The sequence below is a fragment of the Miscanthus floridulus genome, chromosome 13, assembly GCF_019320115.1.
Source record: "Miscanthus floridulus cultivar M001 chromosome 13, ASM1932011v1, whole genome shotgun sequence".
Lineage (NCBI taxonomy): Eukaryota > Viridiplantae > Streptophyta > Magnoliopsida > Poales > Poaceae > Miscanthus > Miscanthus floridulus.
Genome location: NC_089592.1, coordinates 14,343,563 through 14,356,988, shown reverse-complemented (window position 1 = coordinate 14,356,988; position 13,426 = coordinate 14,343,563). Strand labels below are relative to the sequence as shown.

The 13,426-nt window shown below is 42.8% G+C and overlaps 1 pseudogene; it reads right to left on the bottom strand.

Moving 5' to 3' along the window:
• Positions 1–8,939: 8,939 nt before the first annotated feature.
• Positions 8,940–11,007, bottom strand: LOC136499486 (protein Rf1, mitochondrial-like; annotated as a pseudogene).
• Between the last annotated feature and the right edge of the window lie 2,419 nt (positions 11,008–13,426).

Genomic DNA, 13,426 nt, shown 5'->3' with positions numbered 1-13,426 from the left:
TCCATATGTGGTTTTGTCAAAGTGACATCGCTGTATATGCAAACAAGTTATAGTGAATGTTGAGCCTCACAATTGAAATACCTCCTTTTGGTTGGACTACAAGTTCAGTAAATGCCGCATAACATCTACAATTGAACATTGTACAGAGCTGGTTCCAAGAAAAATGGCATGTTTCACTGTTATGTCCAACCGGATGCCACATCAGTTCCAATGCACTCCTACCTCTTCGATGCCGCTTGGCTACTCCGATATCTGGAATGGCCTATGGGCATGGTAGTGTAAGCTCGAGCCCCCTTAACCCCCTGTTTTTCTGTCTTCCTAGGGAAGCTCTGCAGTTCCTAGGGTGATGCTCGAGCCCCCTTGACAACCTGAATCGCTCAAAGCATCGTCAGAGGAGCTCTGCTATTCCCAGGGTGATGCTCTGGCAAGAGATCCTGCAATGTGCCAGATAGGGAAGCTCACACCAGCAGCCCATGATTGCTCTAATGAGCCCCCCACCAGAAGCTCACTCAGCAGGGTGGGGAAGTTGGCCCACTTCTCAGTTCTTGAGACAGAATAATGTCCCTCTTGACTTGGCATCAGATGTGTGGCATCCAGCTGGATGTAAGTTTGGTCATTTTTTATTCTTCCAAAGGCATCATGGCCATGGCATTTATATCTTTAATCATGTCATTAGTACAGATATTCATACCACCTTCTTCCACCTTATGGTCCAGGATGGTGACAACTTTGAAATGTGGGTTGAAATGGAGTTTCAACAATATATTATTTTAACTCAGTAAATGTACTGTTCTCACCTGATTTCTGAACTGCTGTCCTTCAACAGGGCTGCAGCACATGGAGTAGTTTTTAGTTGCAGATATTGAACTGAGGTTTGAGAATAAATTGTGCACTGAGAGCAATGTTTGTAATCAGTAATCATAAAATCATATAATGAAAATATTAAATGTTTATAGCAAACGTATAGAAATATTTGAGCAATCGTTTTGTCTTCTTCTGTATATTTGTGGTGATGTCAGTGTGATTATTGGTTACTACAGTACAATATTCTGTTTCCACGGTAATCTCAATGGACTAGAGCAGAGCAGAGCATTATCTAGTCAGTAGTCACACAAATTTTTTGGGTGCTACTGTTGTTATACTTTGTCTCCTAAACACCCTTATTAGTAATTATTTTACTGTTGTTTTCAGTGGGCTAAGGATGACATACAAGAGTTTTTACTTGAATCACTACTACAGATCGATTTATCACTGTCGCCACTTTTACTGCCGTAGTGATAGAAGTGACCGTGTGATACTTCCACCGTCGGTTGGAACGATGGCGAGGCCTCCTGGGAATAAAACCAACAGTTCAGACTTCTACCACCGACGGGTTAATGTTAGATGTGGCAGCGGTATTGAGGTTGCATTTGCTCCGTCGCATGAAAAGCCAGGCCGACTGAGATACGCATTTTGTCCACTGCCCCTAAACTAGCGTTTGGTCAAGCGGCGGTAAATTCAGCTTGAGTGTTAAATTGGCACAACTTCCAAGGACGTCAAATCACCATTACTTCCGCCTCCTGAAGCCTTAGAGCCGTATCCACTGCTCTATATATACTTCAAGCCCGTTGCCCTCTGAAACCACCTCTCTTCTTCATCCATCATCTCCTTCTATTCCAATCTACAAAGAAAATGTCGGACAGCCCCATCAAGTTTCCAAGCAGCCCATCATCCAACGAGGACTACTTGCTAGCCCACCAGTCCTCCGAGCAGGACGTCTCCTCCAATGACTAGAGGTCATCTGATTATAGTCCTCCGTGGAGCTCCGAGATGGAGGACCCGAAGGAGGAGGACGATGCCGACGACTCCGACTCCGACTCCGACTTCGCCTCGCCTCCTCCCAAGCGAGAAAGGTGATCATATGTTTAGATTAAGTAGTTTATAGTTAGTATAAGTAGTTTTAATAGTTTAGGTTAGTTATTATGCTTCTGGACGAGTACAATCATATACTCATCCAAAATTATATCTATATGTTACATATACATAATGAATCAATAAAAAAATTATATGCAGAATTGATCTCTTCAATGCCACCTTTTTTATATGAAATGCAAAGCAAGTTCTTTCGCATACTACTTCCAAAATGCCAGTGCACGGATTTGATCTTTCGACAAATATTTTTTTGTTTTTCTGTATATTTGCGAATGAAAAGCGAAAAAACTGTCATGTACGGTAGCGGTTGTTTCTAGGAGAATCTAAAAGCAGTTTAACTGCTGACAATCATCGTATTATAGCGTTGGATTAGTGTGGTAATGGTTGGTTTAATACGGACAATGTTTAATTTATCTTGTGTCGTCCGTTCTCGCTGTTGATCAATCTGGACTGTCCGTTTGGCAACAAACCTTGAAGCGCCCGGCCCGTTCCCAACTCCCCTTGGGTCCTGTCGGTGCCTTAGCAGCGGTTTGACCAACTAAAAAAGCCCAATACTAATCCATTAGTTCTCCCCACCTGTTGTTTCTTCATCTTTATTCTCCCCACCCGTTGCTTCATCTTCATTTTGACCCATCGCCTGTACTTGCCCTGCCTTGAGCACCTTGCATTGTTGTCGTGGACAACACCCCATGAAGGTTAGATGGATTCGGTCACCCCTGGCCCCTGTTTGTATTTGGTTCCAATTGACTTTGGGTTCAGTATCAGTTTTGTTCATATTAGAAATTTCCTCATTGCAACAGATGTCTTACTTCGGAAGAAGCCATTTCAATGCCAGCAACCTTGTGTTTTAGCGGCTAGGGGTGGCACCAGGACCCTAGATGATGTTGTTTGCTACTTGGGGATGGAGCATTCACCCGAACCGACTATTGATTGTTGAAGCCACTATTCGTCACCTTCTTGGACCACAAAATTTGACAAGAATCGTTCGGGACCCTATTTGTGGAGAGATTTTTGTGCTTTGTAGGACTTGACAGGAAGTAGACATACTTTATAGATACAATGTGTCCGTGGATGGAGATGCTGTCATCTTCGCTATGGTTCACTACCTCTGGCTTTCAGGACCGCATCAACCAATTGAGTACCTTGGCAACTGCCTACCCATCTGACATTAAGTCTTAGAATTTGTGAAACTTTTATGTTAATGAAGTTTATATGTACTGATGAAACCTCTGGATTAGTATGTATGAGTATTGCATAATCGTTGAACTATTGCTTCGGTTGAACTATTAATTTATTCAGTTGGTCTTGATTGTGGTCCACGTGTACACCTCTATGTAAGCACAGAGGATCCAAAACATGCCATCTTCTCTAGGCGAATAGTACCCTGAACCGGCGGTGACATAGCATTTCATCTTGGTGGGAGTGTGAATGTTTTGAAGGATGTTTTGGCGCCTTGGCGGGAGGCAAAAGCATAAACAAAAGACCTGGGCCAACCTCTTCACTCAGAGTGTGCAACACTTTGAACCCTGACTGCTCCATGGCTACCTCTAGTTCCAACTCTTCCCAGTGGTCGGCACCATTCTAGGGCACCGTCGCGAGAAGAACACCGGCTTCTAGCGGAGGAGGCTACAACGGGAGGGGGCCGCTCATCCCGTGCCGTGTCGAGAACAACCCCCTACGCATACCAGCCACCACTTTTGTGTCGCTGCGGCTCGAAGACGCCTCGGTGGATTTCGTGGAGTGATGGAAACCCAAGACATCGGTACCACAGATGCTTCAGGGCAAATAATGTAAGTCGATTTATTTCTTGTTCATTCAGTTTTCGCAATGCAAATGCTGAAATCCTGCTATACTTATGGTAATTTGGTTTTTTCGTGGCCCGACTTAGATTGTGAGTTCTTTTAGTGGCAGGATCCCCCATATGGAAAATTTCTGAAGACTTTGATTTTAGATTTATGTAACAAGATTTAGGAGCTGAAGGTGGAGGCCAATGTTACAACAAATGAAGAACATCTGTAGGAGGAGGAAGAAATTATGCCATAGATTGAAGAAATGGCCAGGGTTCCAACGAAGATGATGGAAGATTTCATACCTTTGAGAAAGAAATGTGCTTCCTATTCTTCTTTCACCAATTTTGTACTTACATTAGTTCTTGACATGTTAATTGGCAAGTTGCTTAGTTCACCATAGTACATCCAAGTATCAATTGATGTGTCAGACTAAAATCTATCACTTTTCTACAATTATTGTTGAACTAAATGCAAGGTGATTATCCAGGTGTTCAATATATTGAAATGTAAATGCTAGTACATCCAAGTATCAATTGATGTGTCAGACTGAAATCTATCACTATTGTACAACTATTATTGATATAAATGCAAGGTGATTAATCAGGTGTTCAATTTATTGAACTATAAATGATAGTAGATCCAAGTATCAATTGATGTGTTGGAGGCATCCTACTTCCCTGGACACTGGGCACTGGTATGGGAGCAACCAATTTATTGAACTATATCTACACTCCTACGGTCCTACCACACCTTCCGCCCATCCATTCCCCACTCTGCTCCCTTGCTCTGCTTCACCCTGCTAGCATCGGACGAAAGGCAGCCTCTTGCATGCTCACTGCTCCTTCACCACCAACCTCACCGGCGCACATATCTTCAGCGCGCCGTCCTTGCTTCTCTGCTCCATCCAGATCTAAGGTAATTGCACTGGATCTGCTCCTCCTTCACCGAATTCTATATTCCTTTATATTGCTCTCTCGTGCTCTCTACTCCTTCACCTCCAACCTAGATATAGTAATTTTGTTGGGTCTGCAGATGAAAATGCATCTTCTTGTTTTGGAGTTTGTGGCCTTGTATTCCGTGGAGTGCAGCTTGTGAGCCTTATTGTCCTTAGTATTGGTTCACCGAATTAGTGCTTTGTGAACAAAGTCGATGAGCTAAATAAAAGTGTACCAATAGATGTGGACAGGGTTATAGTGGTCAAGGCTTGGGATGACATGGAGATTGGCAACGATCCCGTGGAGGCCGACGACGATCTATACGATATTGTGGAGATTCACAACAATCCCATGGAGGTCGACTAGGATCTGCATGGAGAATGGTTAATTATGCAACCAATGATGTACATATGAAGGCCTTTTAAATTTTGCAAAGTGTCGGCCTAATTAGTATCTGCATTTTAGGTTTTGGCATGTTTGTTAGCTTGGTAGTTTCCACCTACTTATTCGGTATGAATGTATGGAACTCAAGTTAGATTCCTTTCAATCTAAGAGTATTGTCATTGTGCTTTCCTTATGTTTTCTAAGTTCGTGTTTTGTCTTTCTCCTCAATGTAAATATGTGTGCCTTATTATTCACCATCGAACTCAAGTTAGCTTCCTTTCAATCTGAGTACTAGAATTGTGCTTTTCTTAGTTTTCTAAGTGCGGGATTGTGTGCCTTAGTGTTCATCACCGTATCATATGGAAGTATTCGGGTGGTAATAGGACCTGGCCGCCGGTGATGGTACTGTGCATTCACCGCCGCTTAGTTGCAAAATTTCCAATCCCGCATTTGAACCCTCCTGCGCGTTAATTGATAAAAGTTTGATTCCGGCGTGTCGTAAAAGTTAAGCAGAGAGCAAGCAACCCCTACCCCAACATCCCACCCTTACCCACCTCCCCCGCCCTCCCTCCCCCCCACATACATAGCTTTACTTTTCCTCATTGTTGTTGTTCGTCATCGCCGCTCCTGCTCATCAGCACTGCTCAGCTCTTGCTCCATGGCAGTGCACATCGCTAGCTTGCTCGCATAGATCCACTGGTGAATGAGCTGCTGCTGTCACCGGTGTTGCCACTTGAGCTCATCGCCGCCAGATCCAAAGGCAAGTGTAATAAGGCCTTACTTGCATCGCTGTCCCTTCTCCTCGAAACTCATCTCCTTACTAATGTTTACTGATGCAATTCCACGACAGGGCGGCCTCATCTCTTCGACTGGTGGTGTCCTTCTAGATGAAGGAGGCACGCAACATGAGGAACACAGTGGATAGCCTCCTAGATGATGTGCTTGACGATATCTTCAGCTACCTCCCTGCCCGGTCCTTGTGATGCTGCAAGTGTGTCTATCACTCATGGAGGCATGTTATCTCCGACTTCTATCAACATAAGAAGCTTTTATAGACTGTCTTCGGCTTCTTCTATGGCAGCTGGTGGAAGGGTAATCGCCACTTCACTAGCATCACCGGTGAATGACCCTTCTTGTCCTTCTTGCCCTTCCCCCTTAAAAAAAGTCCTAGTCTCAAATTGTTGCAGCGGCCTCGTCCTTTGCTAGTGTGCTGGGCCTGATGGATTATGTCGCCATGTTGTCTGCAATCCGGCGACCCACAAATGGCATGTACTGTCGCGTAGCATCCGTTCTGTTGGTTAGGCTCGCTTTGGTTTTGATCCAACATACTCACACTTCTATGTGATTGAATTTGTTGAGGTGGAGGGTGCGTGCGTAGGTGTGGAGATATACTCATCTAAAACTATAGTATGGATCTATAAGGAATCTGATTGGGGCAAGGTTAGTATTGTTCTGCGTTTAAAATCGAGAAGTGTTTTTCTTAATGGTTTTATGCACATACTTGAGTACTCTGCGATAGTTGCTGTGGATATGGAGGACAATTCATAAACCAGGTGGTGCTGAAATGTCCATCCATCAAGCTTAGGGTCGCCTGTGTGTGTGCGTTGTGCTGATTTTCGCAATAGATCTTGGCATTTAGACTATGGTACTGATAACTGGAGTTTGAAGCATGTTGTGGACATGGAGGAGCTGTTTGGACACATAAATATAAAAGTTGGTTCTGAGCTTTGTGATGAGGAGTACAGAGTGATTATAGTTCACCCAGAATGAAATTTTATTTTCCTTGTTGGGAAGGATAGAACATTGATTGCATATGACATGGACTTGCAGAAAGGTTCATGTCATCCATGTCATGTCATCCGCTTTTGTAGATCAAGAGGGCGTTTCCATATGAATAGGCCTTACTATCTTCCTTATGTTCTCTTGTTCATGGAGTCATTAGCAGAGTAGTAAATGTGTATTTCCTGCATTTCATCGTCATGGTAGTCTTTGTTTAGGTAGGCAGTTGTTTTCATTCTATGTATGCATAGGCCAATTTTGGCTTGTTAACTAAAGGAATGGTATGTTCAATATTATTAATTCTGCTGCTTTGTTCAGGTTATGGATCAGAGATGAATAAGAGAGGTTCCATGGTGCATGGGCTACCAATCTTAAGGATACACTAATTATATTCATTTTGCCTTACAAGCAGGAGTGCCACATAGAAGGAGCACATCTACGTCTTTTTATTATGTAAGTCTGTATACATCAGTACCTTTAGTATGCTCTATGTACCGCTTGTGTTAGGACATCAGTTGAGAAAGATGTTATGGTAGTGTCCATTGTTATTGTAAAAAGTACTCTTGTTTGTGAACATGATTTATGGATGTAATGATTATATATCTATATGCTTTGTGTTCATGAAGCTATTAAGTGCCCAGCTGAATTAGTAACTATTGTAAAACCGGATGAAATTTTGTCACCGTCGCTATACGTATGATGCGGCAGGGATGAAAAGTATATCACCACCGAATCCTTTAGTAACCCGACACCGACTAAACGATCATCAAAGGCGGATCATGGTGCATGGCGACTGTGACCATGATCTTTGTACTGGCGGATCATACGCTGAAGCAACGGTGGTGTTAACCTCTACATAGGCGTCTCAGCCATCGAACCAACAGTGAACCCGCACCGCTGATAGTCGGGTTGAAGTACAAGGCGACGGTGCTGGTGACCACTACACAGGCGGTTGATTTGCCCACACGATGGTTTTGATAGCCTCGACACAGTCGGATCATTTTCCAATGCGGCGGTGTTAGTGTACATCCACAGCTGGGTCGTGCTCCAATGCGACTGAAGTAAGGACCAAATCACGGATGGATCATAAGCCAATCGGCGGTGTTAGTGTACACCGCAGTCGGTCCCAGATGCTGATGGTGAAGGCTATGACTATCACTGTCGACAACTTACTGCCAAGGCCAAAATTGGACTGCGATGTGGGTTACAACGCGGCTGTGAAAGGTGCGAGTGTAGTTGTGAATAGGCAATCTAGCTTTGATCCAGTAATCCAGGGGCTCCATTTTACATGTTAAACTTGCAGCCATAACATTATCCAGGCAGAGCCCGGAGATATTAGTCTTATGACATTGTCATGGTCAACATTTTACATGTTGGTAAATTGTCATGGTGGTGGCACATGAGTGCTGTGGGAACTTTTGATCTGTACAACATTCTTCACCTAAGATCTGGAATTGAATAAAGGATATGAAGTATACTGTGGTATGCTGATGCAATTTTTTTTTGTGTTTGACAATCTTCATGGTAAAACTTGAGCCAATACTATACATTAAACTTGGGGGGAGAGGAGAACAATTCAGGCGCAGCTGCCACCTTTTACAAGTTTATCTACTGGAAGTATTCCTAATCTTCATATTGTAGTAGAATCCCGAATCCTGTTATTTATTTGTCAATACATGGTACCTGGAATACCTTTCTTGTGCTTTTCAATGTTCATTACTAGCTTAAACATAGTTTTCTCAAGCATCAGAATTAATACCCGAAAATAACTCAACTCTATTATAATTCTGGGAGCTTGGACAATTTGGAAACATAGGAATCAGTGTCTCTTTGATGGGGCATCTCCAAATTTAGCTGGAGCTTTCACCCTGTTCGCTTGAACTTATCAGCCCGACTTATCAGCCATGGTACAATGTTTTTCTCTCACAACAAATCAGCATGTTGGAATCCACTCATACATATACTTCACAAAAGATCAAGCTTGCAACAACCAAACACTAAAATTTACAAAAACAAGAAGACCTACCAGATACATACTACTGGGTAGATAAGAAACCATATTGGAACTTCTTTAGACCAAGGAGACTTCCAAATCATCCTCCTGTAAAATTAAGCATGACATAATGCTTCCTAGTTAAGATTAAGAACGTGTTTCCCTCATTTGGTCTTCTTCAGGTTGAGTTCCATCCCAATGGCAGTTCGTCCAATCTGAAATAATACTCACGAAATTATATTTTCCGTGATTATCAGCCATATCTGCCTTGCTCAACATTTCTCTGAACATAGTTAATACATCCTCTATCCTACAGCACCTATCAATCAAAGTCTTAACAGTAACAACATCGGGTTTCAATCCCATAGAGACCATGCCATCAAGTAAAGTATTAAAGGTAACAGCAGTGGGTTTCAAGCCAATCAAGAGCATATCATCAAGGAGCTTCATCACTTTGTCCACTTCACCAGCTAAGAAATATCCATGAATCATTGTACTATAGGTAACAATATCAGGTTTTACACCTGCACGGGTCATCAAATCAAAGAGTTTTCGGGCCTCCGTAACCTTTCCTTCTTTGAATAGCTTGTCTATCGTTGCACAGAAGAGTGTGACATCAGGAGGTATGCCTCTATCCATCATATCATAAAATAGTTCCTCAGCCTTCTCCCATTTGCCGTATATAGAAAAACCATGAATTAAAATCATAAATACTAGGATATCGGGAGACAATCCATCATCAATCATCTGACTGAATTGGGACATTGCATCATCCAGCCGGCCTATCTTGCAAAGCCCATCTATTATTGTTCCATAGTTGATTATGTCTGGCATCAATCCTTGGTGCTGCATTTTGTTAAAAGTAAGCATTGCCTCATCTAACCTTCCACATTTACCATATGCATAGATCTGTATGTTGAAGATATGATGATTAGGTCGCATTCCGTTTTGTACCATCGAATCTATGAGATTATTCATTTCAACAAGATCTCCTTTGGTAGCGTACCCATGAAGCAGACTTCCATAGGTCGCAACATCGAGGTTTTCACTGCTCTGAATCATAGAATTAAAAATCTCTCTAGCTTCTGCGTGCTTTCCAGATTTACAAACACAGTCTATCAACATACTATAAGTAACAACATTTGGCCGTTGCCCATCTCTGGACATTTTTTTGAGAATTTTTGACTGCCTCTTTCCACTGTCCCAAAGAGAGGTGTCCGTGGATCAGACTGTTATATGTGGTGCAGTTTGGCATAATATGTTCGTCCAGCATCTGCCGAAGGACCTCCTCGGCCTTGTCCATTGCATGAACCTTGCACAGGCCATCAATGATTGAGCTGCAAGTCATAACATTTGGCGGGATCCCATGATCAAGCATTTCGTGAAACAGGGTGTAAACTTTCCCCACCTCTCCCTCTTTAAAGAAGCCATGGATTACCGTATTATGAGACACCACATTAGGTGGACAGTTGTCTCCATCTTCAGCCATCATGTGGATCACCTCGACAGCCTCTTCACATTTCTTATCAGCACATAGACCTTTGAGAAGTGTGTTGTTTGGAGAAGACATCGGGGGTGCAGCCGAGCTCAGACATCCATCTGAGCACAATATTCATTGCGTCACTCGTCTTCTTCTCGGCATAGAGGGTACTGAGCAGGGGCGTGAAGGCGATGGCATTTGTCCTGAGTCCCGTCTTAAAGATTTGGCCCAATTAATGAATCGAATTCAAGCAGCCCGCATCGCAATGCAGCTGATGAGGATGCCGTAGGTAGCTGTGGTTGGAGCCACCTTCTTGGCGCCTGCTCGGGCCATGCGGTTGAACATGGACACGGCGAGCGCGGGGCCGTTGCGCACGGTGGAGGAGACTAGGGCGCGAGCGACGGTGGTGAGGAGCTGGTTGAGGGCGTAAACGGAGCCGGGCCTCGCTTGGGGCAGCAATTCCTCGAACAGATCGAGTGTGTCCTCGGGGCTGAGATCTCCAGAGCGGATACACTTTTCAATAAAACGCTCCAGCGCCCAGGAAGGCTAGTGGTCGGCCCTCCACACGTCCGTCGATGCCGAAATGGCCGGCGGTGCGGAATGCCTTTGGATCGATGGCAGCATCTCGACGCAGAGTTGGTGCACGGCCTCAGTGCTGAGGCTTCCCGAGCGGAGACGTCGTCCGATGATTCGCTTCAGCTTTTTCAGCCAAGGTGGTCGAGCATGGCTGGACATGCGTCGCGGGATTTGGCGAAGGGCGGCGGCGCGTTGCAGGATTGGGCGGAGGGCAGCGGGGCAGCACAAAACGTCGCCGGTTACGATGAAACGAGACGAAACGTCGATCTCAGATGCAAAATAACAGAAGGGCACAATTGTCTTTTTAGGTCCCAAATAGATGTATATAGATTAAAAAACAGAGGAAATACCCATATTGGCATAGAAATCAAGTGTTAAAATATTTGGGGACCTATTTTTGCGAAGTCGATGTTACGAATGATAAAACTACGAGGCGCAACGATTAAAATCCCAAATATGCAATTTTCTCGATTGTGCGCAATGCACGGCGGTGAGGGTTTGAGAGCGGGGAACGAATACGTCAAAACTGCATGTGGAGTGTAATGAATGGCTACAGTGCTCGCCCAGGCTTGTTGCTTTCTTTGGGGTTTGACCAAGCAAATTTGGAGATTTTTTTTTTCACAAAAGAGAATTAATTTGAGCGCCAAGCAATTTTTGAACAAGAAGCTCAAAGTGAACCGGGAAGGAGAGAAGAGAAGTAGAGGAAATACTGAATGGGGCAAAAACATTTTTTTAACAAGAAGCTCAAAGTGAACCGGGAAGGAGAGAAGAAAAGTAGAGGGCATTCAACCATGAATGGTAACATCTGACTTCTTCTAAAAACATTTAAAAAATATTATTTCATTTATTTATGGCACATTAAGTTTGCCAATGAAATTTTAGGCTATAGTTGAGCGGTCCTTAACTTTCTGGGTCTTTTCATGTTCTGATGATCATGCTTTCTTCTTTGGATGTTTTGTTTGGTAATAAAGTGTGTATTAATAGTGTACGTGTGATTTTTCTTTTTATTCTTAATTCAAAATATAAGTCGACCACATTGTGCGGTCCAACAATATTTTATCCATGAATACACATTGTTAAGAAAAAACATTATATATTAGAGTTCATAAATCTGAAAGTACCTAGAACCAATAGAGGTCACATCTGAAATCATGATGAATGAATGGTACTGTTTGTAGTAACAATTACCCTTTACGGTTATACATACTAGCATGGTAGGGTGCGCTCCGCTGCGCCGGTTTTCTGGACATGATGAAGAGGCTGTGATTAGAAATTGGGGAGACAACCTATTTAGTTTTTTGGACATGTAGTATGAATATCTCTAGAAGTAGACGATCTGCATGGTCCTGTCTCGTGAGAATTACCTGTTCTCTAGCATTCTTGAACATCAAAGTTTGGCAAATGTAATACCAAGAGAAATTATAGGCTAGAAAAATTGAAGATTGTGTGAACATCAAGGATTCTAGCCTCCTAGGGGACTGGAATTCACAATTACATTATTGCCTGCTTGCTGTCAAAATAGTTATTAATTTGAACTGATAGATCAGCACGGCATGTTACAATGATTGTTTGAAAGAAAATGTTTAAACAGAAAGACATTTACTCAAGTGTAATTTAAATCTGTGGATTACAGTTTTTTGGCCTTGAATTGCCTTATTTCACCATCTTCTGCCAAAACCATATCATTTTTCTCTTGTGGAATTTGTTCGCCTTGGTTTTGTTTAAATCACTGCCCTGCTTGACCACTTCTGTTTTTTTTAACTGTTGCGCAATTTTCTTTACATACAAAAATGCACTTGCTGCGGTCAAATTGACTTGATTTTCTGATAGCACAGTCGAAAATTAACTTTTTCCCCTCCTTTCCATCTGTTTCAGGTTGAACTGAGTCCCGCATGGAAGTAAGTACATCACAGCTCTGTTGTCAAAAGTCTGGGAACCCGTGATAGAAATAACTACTCTCTTGGCCCAAACAAAAACCACTATAATTTCGTCCTAAATCAAATCATATTTAGTTTTGACCAAATTTATTTAATACAGATATAGTAATAGTGCATAAGAATTCTCTTATAATACAATATAGTTCTCATTGGTTCATTCATTAGGACTTGAAGATCGCAGTGACTTGATAGCTAGCTCCTGCTAAACACTGTTCTCACGGTTCATGAAGCAATTACTATATATTCATATATTAAAGTTCTGGAAACCATAGAAAATAGCACTTAAAAAATAAACCATCATAGATGAGCCTTTATGTATAGTATAAGTCGATACAGGGATGATTAATTATGTAGAACATCCTCATGATCTCCATCTATGAACTAGAGAAAGCGCGGTCTTCTACTCCTTAGAGCAGCCTCCGCGAACGCAATGCGCCACGCACTCCGGCAAGCTACTATAGACCGTACCAGTGTCTTTGCAGACGTAAGATCGAGTAGGATATATTCCGGAGGGCATCCCGCTAGAAGCTTCTCCATTGTTGGCAATTATGTTGCTTGCTGCCCTCATCGTGGCCATCATCACGCTCCTAGCGTTGGTGTCCTTCTTGGTTTGGCCTAATAAATGTCAATCGAGTTACATG